This window comes from Leptonychotes weddellii, chromosome 8 (genome assembly GCF_054177405.1).
Source record: "Leptonychotes weddellii isolate Sample4059 chromosome 8, ASM5417740v2, whole genome shotgun sequence".
Taxonomy (NCBI): Eukaryota; Metazoa; Chordata; class Mammalia; order Carnivora; family Phocidae; genus Leptonychotes; species Leptonychotes weddellii.
This window is the reverse complement of record NC_138376.1, coordinates 97,087,222-97,103,992: the sequence shown is the minus strand read 5'-3', so window position 1 is coordinate 97,103,992 and position 16,771 is coordinate 97,087,222. Positions and strand designations below refer to the sequence as shown.

At 35.7% G+C, this 16,771-nt stretch overlaps 1 long non-coding RNA gene across 2 annotated transcripts; it reads left to right on the top strand.

Annotated features, from left to right (window-relative positions):
• Positions 1–898: 898 nt before the first annotated feature.
• On the top strand, positions 899–16,317 carry LOC145723098 (uncharacterized). 2 transcript variants are annotated; one of them, XR_014147933.1, is made up of 3 exons: positions 899–975; positions 2,952–3,085; positions 14,681–16,317. It is a non-coding gene; the product is annotated as an uncharacterized LOC145723098 (long non-coding RNA). The 2 variants fall into 2 exon arrangements; XR_014147932.1 differs by lacking the exon at positions 14,681–16,317 and adding an exon at positions 3,477–6,663.
• The last annotated feature ends 454 nt before the right edge of the window (positions 16,318–16,771 follow it).

The window sequence follows — 16,771 nt, the reverse complement described above, 5'->3', positions numbered from 1 at the left end:
TAGGATCCAACAATACATTAAAAGGATCATCCACCATGACCAAGTGGAATTTATCCCCGAGATGCAAGGGTGGTTCAACATTCACAAATCAATCAATGCGATAGAACACATTAATAAGAGGAGAGAGAAGAACCATATGGTCCTCTCAATTGATGCAGAAAAAGAATTTGACAAAATACAGCATCCTTTCCTGATTAAAACTCTTCAGAGTATAAGGATAGAGGGAACATTCCTCAACTTCATAAAATCCATCTATGTAAAACCCACAGTGAATATCATTCTCAATGGGGAAAAGCTGAGAGTCTTTCCCTTAAGATCAGGAACATGTCAAGGATGCCCACTCCCGCCACTATTGTTCAACATAGTACTAGAAGTCCTAGCAACAGCAATCAGACAAAAAAAGAAATAAAAGGTATTCAAATTGGCAAAGAAGAAGTCAAACTCGCTCTTTTCACAGATGACATGATACTTTATGTGGAAAACCCAAAAGACTCCACCCCCAAATTACTAGAACTCATATAGCAATTCAGTAATGTGGCAGGATACAAAATCAATGCACAGAAATCCGTTGCTTTCTTATACACTAACAATGCAACTGTAGAAAGAGAAATTAGAGAAACGATTCCATTTACAATAGCACCAAAAACCATAAGATACCTCAGAATAAAACTAACCAAAGAGGTAAAAGATCTATACTCTAGGAACTACAGAACACTCATGAAAGAAATTGAAGAAGACACAAATCAATATGTTTAGAATGGAGTACTTTTGAAATTTGACGTATGTTAGATTTTTCGTATATATTTTGTCAGGGTAGTGAATTCAAGAGAAACAGGAGTGGGTAGATGATCACTTTTGCAACCCTTGAGTCAACTAATTCTATTTTAAATATTTTTTACAGTGCACTTGTCTTTCTTCTTCATGTTCTCTCATGGAATTGTGATTTCTCATGTTCTTTCGAACAAAAAAAGAAAGGTTAGTGGCTATTTCTTTGCCAAACTTGTCTGTCCTGTCTTTTCCTAAATATTCCTTTTTCTGATCAAGGATTTTCTCCTCCTCTGATGGATAATTGACTCTTGTACCTGCCTTTGGACTTTGGCCACTCTCACCTTAGGATAACCCTTCAGCTTAAGGCTCACTCCTGCCTCCTCTCCTCAGCAATCTGTTTATCTTCAGGCTTTGGGGATTTAAACAAGTGGTAAGATTTCACAGAACCATATCTTCCAAAGTACCTGATTTGAACCTAACCATTGAAAAGTACTTAATTTCTCTTCGGAATGTCTTCTATTGCACACTACTAGAGTTGAGTAATGCAAATTCTTTAAAATAATGTTTAAAAATATTTTGCGTTTAACCAGAATAAGGTATTGTATTCAAGATAGAAGAATATAATCAGTGATTTCAGAATGCAGGGGAACTTTTATATAACTAAGAAATGAAGACTTCTGGATCAGACTATCTTGGCTTTTCCTCAAATCTCTGTTGCTGTTTTAGGCTGCTGTCAAATATGTATTAAAATTTTTGTGATCGTAATGCATAAACCAGAGAAACTGTTCTTAATTTGGAGGACATCTGGGGTCATAGGAAATCTTGGCCTTGCGGGGCTAGGCCCAGACATGCTTCTGTTAGGCCACGGGCTCCTACTACAGGACCCCATGTGGCAAGATGCCTACTACTTCTTCAGGGTCTTACTGTCTCCCTCAGGCTGCAGCAGAATTGCCAAGCAGTAGCTCCAAAATAGAACACAGTTAAACATAATTGTCTCATCTTGAGTTTGTGAAGCCCCTGTAAAAGCCACACAGATGGAAGAAATACAGGGTGCAATTATCCATAGCGATTGCCAAGAATGGTCTTATAGCTTGATCTTATATTATTTAACTTCATATGAATTAAATATGTTCACTGAAGAATGTATGCATGTATTAATGAAAATGAAAATGATTTAACAGGAATTTGGTAACTTTTCTTTGTTGAGAGCCTAAAAGATAGGAGACTGTCTTAAGAGATAAAATCCAAAAATTACCTTTGATTACTTACATGTTAGATGTCCGCATAAGAATTTTTTGTATTATTTTATTTTAAAAATTTTATTATCGGGTTGCAGTTGACATATAATGTTATATTAGTTTCAGGTGCACAACATAGTGATCCAACAATTCTATACATTATGCAATGCTCACCACAGTAAGTGTAGTTGCCATCTGTCACCATACACTGTTATTACAACATTATTGACTATATTCCCTAAGCTGTACTTTTCATCTCTGTGACTTATTTATTTTATAACTGGAATTTTATACCACTTAATCCCCTTCACCTATTTTGCCCATCCTCCTGACCCCGCTCCCTTCTGGCAACCACCAAATGTTCTCTGTATTTATTATTCTATTTCTGGTTTTGTTTGTTAGTTCATTTGTTTTGTTTTTTTAGATTTCACATATAAGTGAAATCATCTGGTACTTGTCTTTCACTGTCTGACTTATTTCACTTAGCATAACACCCCTGGGTCCATCCATGTTGTCGCAAATGACAGGATTTCATTCTTTTTTATGGCTGAGTATTGTTTCATTGTATGTATGTGTATGTATCTATATCTATCTATCTATCTATCTATCTATCTATCTATCTATCTAATCTATCTATATTCATTCATCTATCAATGGACACTTAGGTTGCCTCCATACTTTGGCTACTATAAATAATGCTGCAATGAATATAGGCGTGCATATATCTTTTTGAATTAGTGTTTTCATTTTCTTTGGGTAAACACCCAGAATTGTAATAGAAGCCCTACTTCGATAAAGTTTTAAATCAGTATGGACTCCAATTTCTATCTCGAGCCACATCCCTGGTAAGGCCAAGTTAGCTCAATGAAATCCCCAGTTAGTTTTTCTATTTGCAGAACTATAACTTAATTTTAACTATTATTTCTCAACAATTTTCTATAATAGTAATTCTCTGAAAATACCTGGCAGGCTGATATTCAGAAGAGAACTGTCCTCTATAACTCAGCTTATGATGATTGGGAACAGGGGCCAGTTCAGGAAGCAGGAGATTAGAGAACAAGGCAGCAGGCCATGAGATGGTAAGGGATCCGTGCATGATCAGGAAAGGGAGGTTTCCTTTAGTCACTCTGGGCTAAAGGTGTCCCTTGGTCTCTGAGGTGGTCTCAAATCACATGGTGGTTGTGGTGGTTGTGGTGTTTGTTGTAATAACAGTATTAGCTTTGCTGGTCATAATTTTTCTGCATATTGTTAGAATTTCAGTTATTTTAAGCTTTGCCTATGAATATATTTTGATGCTATTTCCTGTTTAAAAGCTTTGTTAATTCCACTGACTTTGTGTCAAATCATTTCTACTTCTGCTAATGATCAAGCATGAAATTCTAATAAATTTAACAGGTCTTCATATTTAAGACTAGGTGCTTAGCTTGGAATGTTAATGTGAGGATTACAGGTGCATTTTTTCCGTAACAGGACTCTGTTTTGATGTAATGAAAGGGGAAACAAACAAATGAACAGGAATTGGGAAGAAGTAATCCAGATCCAAAATAGTGATTCTTCACATTAAAAGAAATTAATAGAAGAGAAGGTTTGATGAAGCTCCAGTTTGGGGAAGAAATAGTTTCTCTTACTATTTAATAAGATCCAAAGTTGTGCTTTCAGGATGATGTGGATCTTCTATGAAGAACTAATGAATTCTATTGGCAGAAGATGAACTTTTTTTTTTTTTTTTTTTTTTAGAGAAAGAGAGCAAGTGGGCAGGGGGGAGAGGAAGAAAGAGAGAGAGAGGGAGAGAATCTTAAGCAGGCTCCACACCCAGTGCAGAGTCCCACACAGTGCTCAATCTCACCCTGAGATCACGACCTGAGCTGAAATCAAGAGTAGGACCTTCAACCAACTGAGCCATCCAGGCGCCCTGAACTTTTTTTTAAGACAGAGAAGAACAGACATACAGACAAGTATACAAAGAAAAAAGAAAGTAAGAACATGTAGTAATTGATGATTATGGCTTTATTACTCAGCCATCAAAAAGAATGAAATCTTGCCATTTGCAATGACATGGATGGAACTAGAGGGTATTATGCTAAGTGAAATAAGTCAGCTAAAGAAAGACAAACACCATATGATTTCATTCATATGTGGAATTTAAAAAACAAAACAGATGAACGTAGGGGAAGGGAAGGAAAAATAAAATAAGAGGAAAACAGAGAGGAAGGCAAAGCATAAGAGACTCTTAGCTATAGGGAGCAAACTGAGGGTTGCTGGAGTGGAGGTGATGGGGTAACTGGGTGATGGGCATTAAGGAGGGCACTTGACGTAATGAGCACTGGGTGTTGTAAGCAACTGATGAATCACTGAAACTAATAATACAATATATGTTAATGAAGTTGAATTTAAATTAAAAATTAAAAAAAAAACAACATGTAGTAAACTAAAGCAGAAGCCTATCCTGATGATTTTCATGGTCTCCTTCATTCTCAGAGTCCTAGTTTCCTTTTCCAAATATTTGGCAGAAGAAACTGGTGGGAGATAAAAATGCTATGACTCATTTCAGGAAGCTGTAAAGATTGGTAAGGTATCAGAGTAGAAGGGAAGAATAAGGACTGTTGAAGAAAAGCTACAGTCCAGAAAGGAAGGGAAATGAAGAAGGTCGGGCAGTGAGGCCCATGCTCAAGAACAACCATAGTTGGACTGAGTTTGACTAGGGGAAACAGCATTACTCATCCTCAGCCTCTTATCTTAATATTTTAAATTTGTGTTCAGTCGCTAGTAACATGAAGTAAAGAACTGATTGAAATTTCTCAGGGATGTGTGTCTATCTTCTGTCAGGACCACCCCTTCAGACTTTTTTGATGTGAACAATGGAAAGGCAAAGAGAGTTACTGGTCAAAACTAGCCAAACTCAAGAACAGAGTAAGCCTAACTACCCTCCCCAGAAAGCCACAGACATTTATAGGGCTAACAATATGAGTCTAGGAATATTATGTTTTGAGCACCTATCCCAATTTAGGGAAACTATAGGTGATTAATAATTGATAACAATTATTATTACCCATTAAAGGTGATGGCAGCTTCTAACTTGGAGAATGGGTATAGATAAATGGGCTAGTGATTGTAGTTTGAATTTCCATGAACAAGTGCCCTTCTCCTCCCCCCAACACACACCCTGAAACATGAAATCACAACTATGTGATTTAATATCTCATATTTGGACATGTTACAAGGTACTTTTATCTACATTCTTTCACTTTGAGATTAACTTAGGTCCTGATTAATTATCCTAAACCTACTATTAAAGACTTTTGTTCTAAAAAGTTATATAACATTTCTTAAAAAAATTTATGATTTAGGGGCACCTGAGTGGCTCAGTCGGTTAAGCGACTGCTCAGGTCATGATCCCAGGGTCCTGGGATTGAGCCCCACGTTGGGCTCTCTGCTCAGTGGGGAGCCTGCTTCTCCCTCTGCCTGCCGCTCCCCTGGCTTGTGTTCTCTCTCTCTGTCAAATAAATAAATAAAATCTTTAAAAAATGTTTATGATTTAATATGCGTGACTTACAAAGTAGATATAAAAGATGTTTTTTTCATCAAATTTGTTGTACATGTGCAAGTAAAGAAAAAAACTGATAGATGTATATTTAGTAACACCTTTTTAAAATAATTTGGAACACTTATGGCTGAAAGGTTCAAAAAAACATTGATCACTATGGAATAAGTTACTTGAATGAAATAGAGAGAAAACTTCCGATTTTTGTACAAGCTGTGCATTCTGGACTGAGGATGGTTTTTTTCGGTCACATCTGAAATCAAACATATGTCCCAAACCCTGAGGATTGATTTTCTTGTGAAGACCATGATCTCTTCTACACGAGGAATTCATGTCGCTTTCAAGAACATTATTTTGGTCTTGGATCAATCAAACTAATAACCTTGGCTGTATTATGCTAAGAGAGTTGCCTTAAGCATTTTTCAAAGCTTCTCTGCATTGACTATAAATGGATGATATCTCTGCCTTACTTGATTTCCTAAAGTTGAGGAGATAGCTAATCACCTCTTAAGTGCTTTACGTATAACTCATTTAATCCTCACAACACCTCTCTGAGAACAATTACTGGCCACATTTTACAGATGAAAAACTGAGGCATAGAGGTTAAATCTGACCAAGTGTACCGAGCAGGTAACAGCCAGCATTGACCAGCCATTCTGGCTCTACCCACTTGCAACGCTAGGCTAGTAAAGGTGGAAATTTGGGTTCATTCTCACAGAGGAGAGGTTCTTAAGGGTTGGATTGGAGAGAGAGCATGGGAATGAAGAGCAAACAGAAAACACAAGGGTCAGTTCTGAGGAAAATGTGACAAAACCTGGAGAATGGCAACTTATATGAACCGAGAGCAGTGAGAAAGACAGTGTTTTCTATTTAGGAACTGGAATCATAATGGGACCGCTGATTGAAATGGGGTGCAAAAGTCTTATGAGGAAGAAAAAGAGTGGCACCAGTTTGAGCCTCAAGTATATTTTGAATATATTCTATTTCTCTTTTCATTAGAGTAAAATAGAGTAAATTCAATTTAATAGATGAATAGAGGAAAAGAGGGAAAAGGAGAGTGTTTCAAAGAATAAGGTTAAAGTCATCACAGCTTGACAGAATCTTAAAAATCACCAAGTATGCCAGCAGAGCAGGTATTTGAGACTTACTGTTAGAAACAATTTTATTTTAAACACATGTGGTTCCTTAATGATACTGCTAGCTTGGTGGGGGTGCAGCCCGCCTTCAGCAGGAAGTGCTGATTTGCTTAATTCTATTAAGGCCATAAGAAAGGTAAATCTGTCTCCTGAACTTAAAGGGCCTCTGCTCCAAAGTAAGTTTGACATTGGCCAATAATCACCCTGACATTCCTGTGGCTTTGGCTGCTCTCAAGCTGCTGAGTGGCATCAAGAGGAGAGGCTGAGTGAGAAAGCCTGCTTACTGCAACAGCCTATCCCATCGATGCTGAGAAAGGCTGGTTTTCTCAAAACAACACAAGCAGAGGTGCGGCACCCTGTGCTCTCCTGTGTTCGGTGCCCTTGGGCCGAGGGGTAGGAGGGTCCTCAAAAACTGGCGGCAGAGGGGATGATGTGCTTCCTGAATCATGTCTGAATCAAAGGAGTTCATTGTGAGAACGGCCTTTGAAAACAGCATGCTTTGCAAAACTGAACTATGAGAAGTGGGCAAACACAGAGAGTGGGGATCCTATTTTGGTGACCATTTCACCTCCGAAAAACCAGAAGGCCTGCCCTAGGTAAATGGTCCCTAAACAAGTGGTGCAATCAGAAGGGTGATCACCCCAGGGCGCAAAGGAGACCCCTGATTCACCTTTTGGTCCCAGGATCCTGTTCAGTTGTCATATGTCCAAGTATTTTTGTTTTTTCAAGTATTATTATTAATAGTTGCATAAAAATAAGTCAGGATAGCTCTGCTAGACTGCTAGTTTATTGTCAGCACCTGTCATTGTCTTACTGGCAGTAGGTATAAGACATATATGCCCTGGCAGATGACCAGCAAAAGCCTCTGTCTTTATCCTTTTCATTTTTTCATCCTTTCTAGATCTAAGGAGAATGTGCAGGGCATTCAGGTATGAGCTGCTAACTCCTTTGGTCCTGATGGTGGTTGAAGTATTACACGTATTAGATGCTGTTCTTCAGCCAGTCCCTGGAGCAGTTCAGGTTTAAAACGTGTAGCAAGTAGCTTAAATGCTCTTGCTACAATGATGTCATCCACCGATTGTAAATCCACAGCTATGCATCATATTGTTTGGTAATACTCTTTGAATTTAGCAATAAATCCTTCTGTCATCAATGACCTCAAGAAATGAAAGTGCATGTTTAATTAAAAAAATACGTACTAAATTTTCCACTCATCACAAAGCCCATGTGATATCACTGAAGAGATGAAAAATAAAGGACAAAAAATATCTTCTGGGAAGCCATCAGTATCAACTCAAAATTGTTAGGGACACTGTGCCCAAAAGGACAATTTTACATATGCAGTCACATAAGGTGCGTCCACATGTGACTCTGAAGCATGAGTTTTCATTTAGATCAATTGGCTGTTGGTTGGAGTTAACGCTGCTCATTTTCAATTCCAAGTGTTTGTGCCTGCACGAAGCTGGAAGTGACAGCAGCAAATGCTGTGACTCCATTAGCAGCAGAACTTCTCAAGTTTAAAGGACGTCAGTTTGGTATCAGCAGATGCTTCAAATTGAAAATCGGTAATTCCAATAATCATTCTTTTCTTTTCCCCCCCATATGGTTCCTGGAATCAAAGTAAAGCTTTGGAATTTATCCTCTCAAAAGTAAAAGATCTGATATCATTATGAATGTTAAAAGTGCAACACTGAGGTTATAGCATTTGTTTTGGGGGCGATAATATGAACAGAAAATTTTGTAGAGCACATCGGCATGGTAGCAACAATGTTCTCACTAAATTAAGGAACCTGTGAAGGAGAAATGTATTTGAAATTGGTGGTAGTGTACCTAAAATTCATAATTTCACCCAAAGAAACTAATATTCTACCAACTGAAATAGAAGCTACAATTGTCAAAATCTGTACATATTTTTATAAGTACACAGTTGGAATAACTAATATTGGTAAAACTAATGTTGAATAAAAAAATGTTTGGCCTGGCAGTATGCTCTTTCTCTCCCTCTAGCTTCTCATCAATAAGATGTTAGCAATGGTGAAGTCTTTAAATAACTACTCTATTAATCAGCCTAATAGCCTACAAAGATACTAATATTTTTGTAAAGGATTTCTCCAAATTTTGGTTGCATTTTCTTCAAAATCACCTGGAAATTTTTAAGCAAAGTATTCAACAAATGGTATGGCAAGAAAAGCAATGACTTCAGGTTGAAGCCTTCAGCAAATTGAAATTACTGAAGACATTATCTTGCCAATGGGGAAGACATTTTCTACAAAAGCAATGGGAAGCTGAATAAATTAGAGAATGAGATCACAAACAAGTGTATAAAATTTAGTTTTGAAATTGCATAAAATCTTGGGAACATCTGATTTGCAGGAAGAATTAGTTGGCAAATCTCCTATTCCTAATTGAATGAATTTATATCCTGTATTGCAATGAAATAAAATTGAGAAAACCTACAATTTTGCAGCATCTAAATTTGGTAAAACTTTCAGGGGAATCATAAATAGAGACAACTTATTTGACAAATGTTGTCTTATAAAAATATTTGTTGAAGGAAACTACTCTAAATGGAAGCAAAAAGGCAGTGCCTGTGAAAATATTTGGGCTGCAATATTTACCCCAGTATAAAATAAATTGGATTTGAGAGTATATTTCATCCAGCAGAAATTATTTGGACAGCACATTTAGAAAGAATACTTTCTTACCTCTTTCACAAAGAAATGTTTAGTGAAAATGTCAATGATTTCACATTTTTTAACATAGAATTTTAATTCAAAAATATTATAGACAATTTTATGGAAAAAATAAAAATAGTCCATATTTTAAAAAGCACATTCCTCTGGTTCTAGACATGGTATTAGAGACAAGAGTCAGCTAAGCAACTGAGTAAGGTATGTGAAAATGTGCCAAGAATATTCCATTCCTAACAGTTTATATAATCAATGTAACCTTTTAACCTTCCTTAATGTATACAGATATATATTAGTTTTATCTTTAAGTAAAAACTTCAAGTTTGAAAGTAATTTTTGAATAGAATTGCTTTTTTTAGGCCCATGAACATAATACAGCAAAATTTCAAACAACAAATAATATTTTTGAATAGTGAACTTTCCAACACCCATTTAATTATTTTTAGTGCTTTCTTCCACTCTCAGATATCTCCCATAAATTTTACCGGCATCCTTTTGTTGGACATCCAGATCAGCTCAATTCTCTTGTTTTTGGATGGGTCACCAGTGCCCCAGCTGCTGCCTTTAGTGACTCCAGTGTAGTTTTGGGTGACAGAGAAATTCTGGCAGTCCTGGGCGGTGATATAGCAGTGAGCACAGTGGTGATGAATCAAAATCAGAGATTTTTTTCTTACTGTATTAGATTATAGATCACTTCATAGGATTCCTGGGTGGGCTGTGGGGTTCCCAGAAGAAGACAATCTTTTCATTTGCACAACTGTTTACAATAATGGAAAGGAAAATTTGATCTTCATTTCCTGTTTTAAAATAAGGGGTGGGGGGCGCCTGGGTGGCTCAGTCGTTAAGCGTCTGCCTTGGGCTCAGGTCATGATCTCAGGATCCTGGGATCGAGTCCTGCATCAGGCTCCCTGCTCCGCGGGAAGCCTGCTTCTCCCTCTCCCACTCCCCCTGCTTGTGTTCCCTCTCTCGCTGTGTCTCTCTCTGCCAAATAAATAAATAAAATCTTAAAAAAAATAAAATAAAATAAAATAAGGGGTGGGGCAAATTTACTCTATACAGTAAAAGCAAGCACAGGACTTAAAAGAGAAAACCATAGCCCTTCCCTGTGCCTGGGGAACAAAGTGGGACATTTGCTAGTATCTCCCACCTCCACTTGCCATGTTTCCTTAGGAAACACGGTCCCATGTTAAAATCATCTGGACAGTGCCATCTCTGAGTGTACTTACTAGATTTTGGAAAATAGCTCATCCATGACTTTTATTTACCACTGAGCAGCCACAGAGATTAGCTGACACAATCTGCCCACATGAAGTGTAAGTACATCAGCACTGTAATGTATCATAGGGCCAAAGGCAGGGATGTCCTCCAGAGCTTCAGCTTTTCCCAGACTAGACTCAAGCATGGGCCATGAATGAGTTACACACACCTACCTCAAGGGAAAGCTTTCCTGGGCCCATGGAAAGGACATATTTTCACTTACTATACACATGATTCCTCCCCCCACTTTGATTTTCTTTAATCATGTTGCTAATCAAAATACTATAAAATAACCATTGTAGCAATTGTACACATTATTGCCCTGGAATAAAAATCAGACAATGATGGCTCCTGAGATTATTAAATAAAATAATACTGATAGTGATGATGATGATGATGATGATGATGATGATAGTAACAATGATATACACCAGATGCCATGCTCGGCATTTTATATAACATTTAATTTTCCCAACTGGTTCTTTAAGATTAATACTATTATTATTCCCATTTTACAGATGAGGAAATTAAGGCTCAATGTCACACCACGACTAAGTGAGACAATAGTGAATTGAATCAAGAGCTGCTTGGATCTCAAGGTCATGCTCATAACCACAGGCTGTACAGTCTTGTATTAAGTTAGGTTTGCATCCTTGGAAGAAACCTACTTTAAGATGGTGAACCATCTTTTTAATATTTTAATTAAGTTTGCTAACACCTTATTCATGTTTTTTACATTGCAGATAAATGATGCTGTTCTCACTTGTGTGCCTGCTTTGCTTTTTGTGTTTGTGTAGGTTTGTGATAGTTTTTCTTTTTTATTTTCTATTTTTGTCCAATTGTATTAGTATTTTACTACTTTCATTAAAGAACTAGAAAGTTTTCCATATTTTCTATGTCCAAGGACAAATAAAAAAAATTTAACCTTCAAAAGATTGAAAAACTAAGCATAAAATTCTTTGAATATGGAACTTTTTCTTGGAGTTAATGAGTACACAGCTCTACACAGTGCAAAGTGTCCTCTTACAATTTTTAATATCTTCCATATTCATTCATTCCATAAATATTTATGAAAGCCTGCTACACCTATGAAGTGTTAGGTTATGTGTATGCTAGGTTATAAATAAATACAATGAACAAAACAAAACCCTGAGAATTAAGACGTTTACTATGAATTCAGTTTTTATTAGGTCTCCTTTTTGATTTCTGACATTATTTGCTTGGTTTTTAATTTCTTAACTAGAATTTAAATGAAATTTTGTCTAGTTAGTATGTTTTATTTTACTTTTCCCCAAGAATTAGTTCTCAGACTCATTTATTAATTCTATTTTTTATTTCTTTTTTCTAAATAACTCACTGCAGTTTTTATTTAGTTATTTTCTCCTAAAACAGATTTTTAAAAATCTCAGACTTTTTGGCTGAATGCTTAATTGTCGTCTTTTTAAACAACACAATCCCATCTGTCTACACAATTATTTCTGAATGTAACTTTGGTTGCACCCTCGATATCTTGATATTAATATCCTTATCTTTATCAAATTAGATTGCATTTATTTTTTCCCTTTATTGTCTCAGTTGTATAAAAATATTTAAGTATGTATCAAGACAATAGGATGTTTATTTTTACAACTTTGCTTTTAAGTTTGGATATGTCTATATAATGGTCAAATATTACCTAAAAATTTCTATTACTTAGAATTTGTTGAGAATTTCAGTATGTTTCATGACTATACATAATTTTGTAAAGTTCAGCATTTACTTTCTAATCTATCAATGATTATTTCTTAAACTATTAGCACTACATTAAACAAATTCTTTGCTAATTTTTTATAATATTTGACCCAAACTTATAAATAGCAATATTAATTTATAACACTACCTTTTTTAGGAGGGAGGCCAATTTATTCTTGCACATATCACTATTTGTCTTCATTGTGAATTCTTTTATCAAAATTTTATTTATGAGCCTTCTTGTCTCTTTAGTTTGTTTGCCACTAATTTTACTTTCTTGGATTTTCTTATAACCATGTCTGACATCAATTTATATTCGTCATTATCAAATATTCAGTCAACTGTGCCATTTTGGTTTATGTATCTCTTGTAAGCAACATACAAATGAATTTGTTCATTAAACAGATTGCCTTGTCCTTTATTGAAAGAGGTTAAATAACTTTTATTCATTGCTTTTGGCAAGGTTTGTTTTTCTGTCAACTTAATGGAGTATTTTCTTTTTGTTTTGTAAACCCTTTTCTATTTTCCTTGTGGTCTTTTTATAATATGATGTTTTGTTTGTTATCTTCCTAGTCACATTCCGTGAATGTTTATCTTTAAGTCTTTAAATCAACTCAAACAAATATTTCTTTATAAAATCAAAGCAGAAAAGAAAAGAAAATATATGACTTTTGATTTTAAAGATTTGAAATTTGGAGTTTGAGAACTCTCCTCCCCTCTTACACCCAGTTATAAAATTTTATAGGTTTAATAAAGAATTACAGATTTCCACAAATATTGTGAAATGTTAATGTTTTAAAGTTATTTATGGCATTTGCACTCGAGTTTTTCATTATAGTTACAGTAATTATTCAGTCTTACTTTCTTTACTTAATGATTACAGTGTTTACTATAATTTTTTTTGAGAGAAAGAGAGAGAGAGAGTGAGCGGGGATGGAGGGGCAGAGGGAGAGGGAGACATAGAATCTTAAGCAGGCTCCACACTCAGCGAGGAGCCTGAGGAGAGACTTGCTCTCATGACCCCAAGATTATGACCCGAGCTGAAATCACGAGTGGGATGGCTTAATTGCCATCCAGGCACCCCTGGAATATATTCTTTTTTTTTTTTTTTAAGATGTATTCATTCATTTTAGAAAGAGACAGCAGGGCGGAGAGGCAGAGGGAAAGGAGAAAGAGCCTCAAGCAGACTCTGCACTGAGTGCAGAGACCCACACAGGGCTGAATCCCATGAACCCAAAACCAGACCTGAGCTGAAACCAAGAGTAGAAAGTCCAACCGACTGTGCCACCCAGGTGCCTCATCTCCTGGAATATATTCTTAAGAAAGTTTTCCAGAAACTTTTATGGGTGGTTTATTTATTTTTTTTGTTCTTATATATCTGAGGAGATTTTTCTGTGGTTTCTGCATAAGAAATGTATGTTAAATTATTCAAACATAAGATCTATAAAATCATTTTATTTGGTTCTGATATTTAGTGTTGGGGGAATTTTAAGATCACCTCAGTTTCTGTAAGTTGTAGATAACCTATTTTTTTATCTGTCTAGATTTTAAAATTATTTAATCTTAAAATTTTTAAAAATGTTTGCATCACATATCTTAGGTATGGGTATCTTATTGTTCTTTTTTTGCTTGAGGTAAAAACCTGTTACTTTTTCAATTCAAAACATCTCTTTAGTCATATGTTTGATTATTGTTTTTTTGTTTGTTTTATTTGTTTCTATCTTTCTTAAATTGAATATATTGATCCTAACTTTTATATATTTTCTGTATCATTTGGTCTCTTTTGCTTGGTCTCATTATCTTAATTTAATCATTATATTATGAAAGTTTTTCTCAAATTTTCTTCTATATTATATTCAACTTTCTGCTTCCATAATTCTGTTTTTCTGCTGCCTTCAGTTAAGTTTGTATTTCTGTTAATATGCTGACAATTATATTATTTTAAATACTAGGTTAATAGTGCTAAAAATTAATTAGTTCTTGACACATTTTTATTAGTGCTCTTCTTTCTTCATAGAAACGCTATTTTATTAAAAAACCCAAAACAGATATTTTTTTTTCCATTTCCACAAGTAAATTACCAAGAATATGACTTCCCTGAGTCATCAGGGTAATAATTAGTATCTGGCTCTCTGAATATTGGGAGGGGAATTTAAAAATCCCAACAGTTTCCTACTGTGCATCAGAAATAAATGCAGAGCTCTTAAAAAATCAGCTTCTATATCTCCACCCATTGACCTCCTGATAGAGTAGGTCTGTGGTTGGACCCAACCATATTTTCTGTTTGTTGTTTTGGTTTATTTCTGTTTGTTTTTACAGATCCACAGATGATTCTTATAATGAGATAAGTTTGAGAACTACTGGACTAAAGAATATTAAGCTCCTCATAGAAGAGATGCATCTGGAAAACTATGTCCTCCTATCTCTATCCTATATGTAATCCTTCAGAGAAGGTTTTTACAGTAGAAATATACTTCAACTCATGAATCACTGTCTTTGAAACTAATGGCATGAGTTCTTTAATTCCCAGAAAATAAATTAGCTGCCATTCCCCACTAGAGTTGACAGCCACTTTTCCCCCCACACTGGCATTTCTTGTGTTTCTGAGACCCTGCAGAAATACAACATCTACTTTCTACTGAATATTTAATCTTTACACATTTTCTCATTTAATCATCCTAACATAACTCTAAAGAGATATGTAGTGTTCTTTTCTTTCTTTTATTTTTTTAAGATTTTATTTATTCATTTGACAGAGAGATAGAGAGCACAAGTAGGCAGAGTGGCAGGCAGAGGGAGAGGGAGAAGCAGGCTCTCTGCTGAGCGTGGAGCTGGACGCGGGGCTCCATCCCAGGACCCCGGGATCGTGACCTGAGCCGAAGGCAGCCGCTTAACTGACTGAGCCACCCAGGTGCCCCTGTAGTGTTATTCTCTTTCTGAAGATGAGTTAAAGGGGCTTAGAGAAGTTAAGTCATGCATTCAAGATCACACAATTGGTGAAGCCAGAATAAGAAGAAAGATCATTTAGCATCACAATCTGTCCTCTTATTCACTCTACCACATGGTTATACGATGCTCTGTAGAAAAAAATAGAACACAATATGCTACATCGCTTAGATTTTCCTTTTCCTTCACTGCGGCAAGAACACAATCTACTGGACGGTGTAGCAAGCGTGCACTTTGTGGAGAGAAGCCAACATTTGGTATTGAAGACAAGGAAGGAATGGGTGCCTAGCTATACAGATGCAGACGGTCTTCAAGAAAGAAATCATTTTTCAAGAGCAAATGGTTATTAAAATATAACCAACCTCAAAAGATTTTGAAGAGGAAAGTCATTATATGTGAATAGATTATGCTCTTTATCTCTCATGCAAATATTTGGCACTGGGAAAGGGGCCAAGTGTAACATCTGTAAACAGTTTGGTACTGTCCATTATGCTCTCAGTCAACAATACCATTTGAAAATTTACTCTGTTGTCGCTCATCTCAATCTTTTAGAAAGATTTTTCTTCAGATGCACAAAACTGGTGAGAGATCAGGCCATGGTGGGAATTTTTTCTCATGAGGCAAATGTTTCACGTACTGAATGAAATGTATGGTATGAGTAATTAAGAGATTTAAAATACTGACAGAATAAAATAAAGATGGAAAAGAAATATTGCTGAAGCAACTAGTTAAAGATGAAAGTTTTAATCAAACACGCTATTTGACATCATGTGCACAATATAGACATCATTGTCTAAATTTTAAAATATTTCTTTTGAATTCAATTTAAAAAACCCAATCAGTTGTTCGATCCCATCCTTTATAAGAAAAAGAGGACAAAATTAACTGGAGATCATTTAAATCACAATAGTATGTCAACTCATATCTTCTGTTTAATAAATAAAATGAAAGATGCAGTCAACAAAATTTCTCACATTACATAGATTTTTTTTTGTTCACCTTTTATCTAGTTCTGGTGTCTAATCAAAAAAGTCATGATATTACAAATTTACTTTGACATGCTTTGTTTGATTTTATTTGCCCTATTATGTCCAGGATGATGATACCTCCTAGAGTCTAACCATAACATGGTAAAGTCAGAAGTTATGTTAGACCTGTTAATTGGATGCAAGGAGTCTTTGAGTGTGATTTCTGTAAAAGAATAAAGGGAAACAGGTATGGATGTTTTGAAAGATGACTCCCCAGTTGGTTCTGATGAGCTTGCTGGTTTGAGGTGTTCTGATCCTGTCAAACATCTTCATTTTACAGTTGAGGAAATGGAAGGACAGACAAACTAAGTAAAATCAAACCACTTATTACTGACAGAGGGAGGTTTTGTCAGCCAAGTTTCTAAAGCCCATTTCCACATTCAGGTAGAGATCAGCTTCTCTGACCAATTCCCCAAGCAGAGCTCAGTTTGTTTAA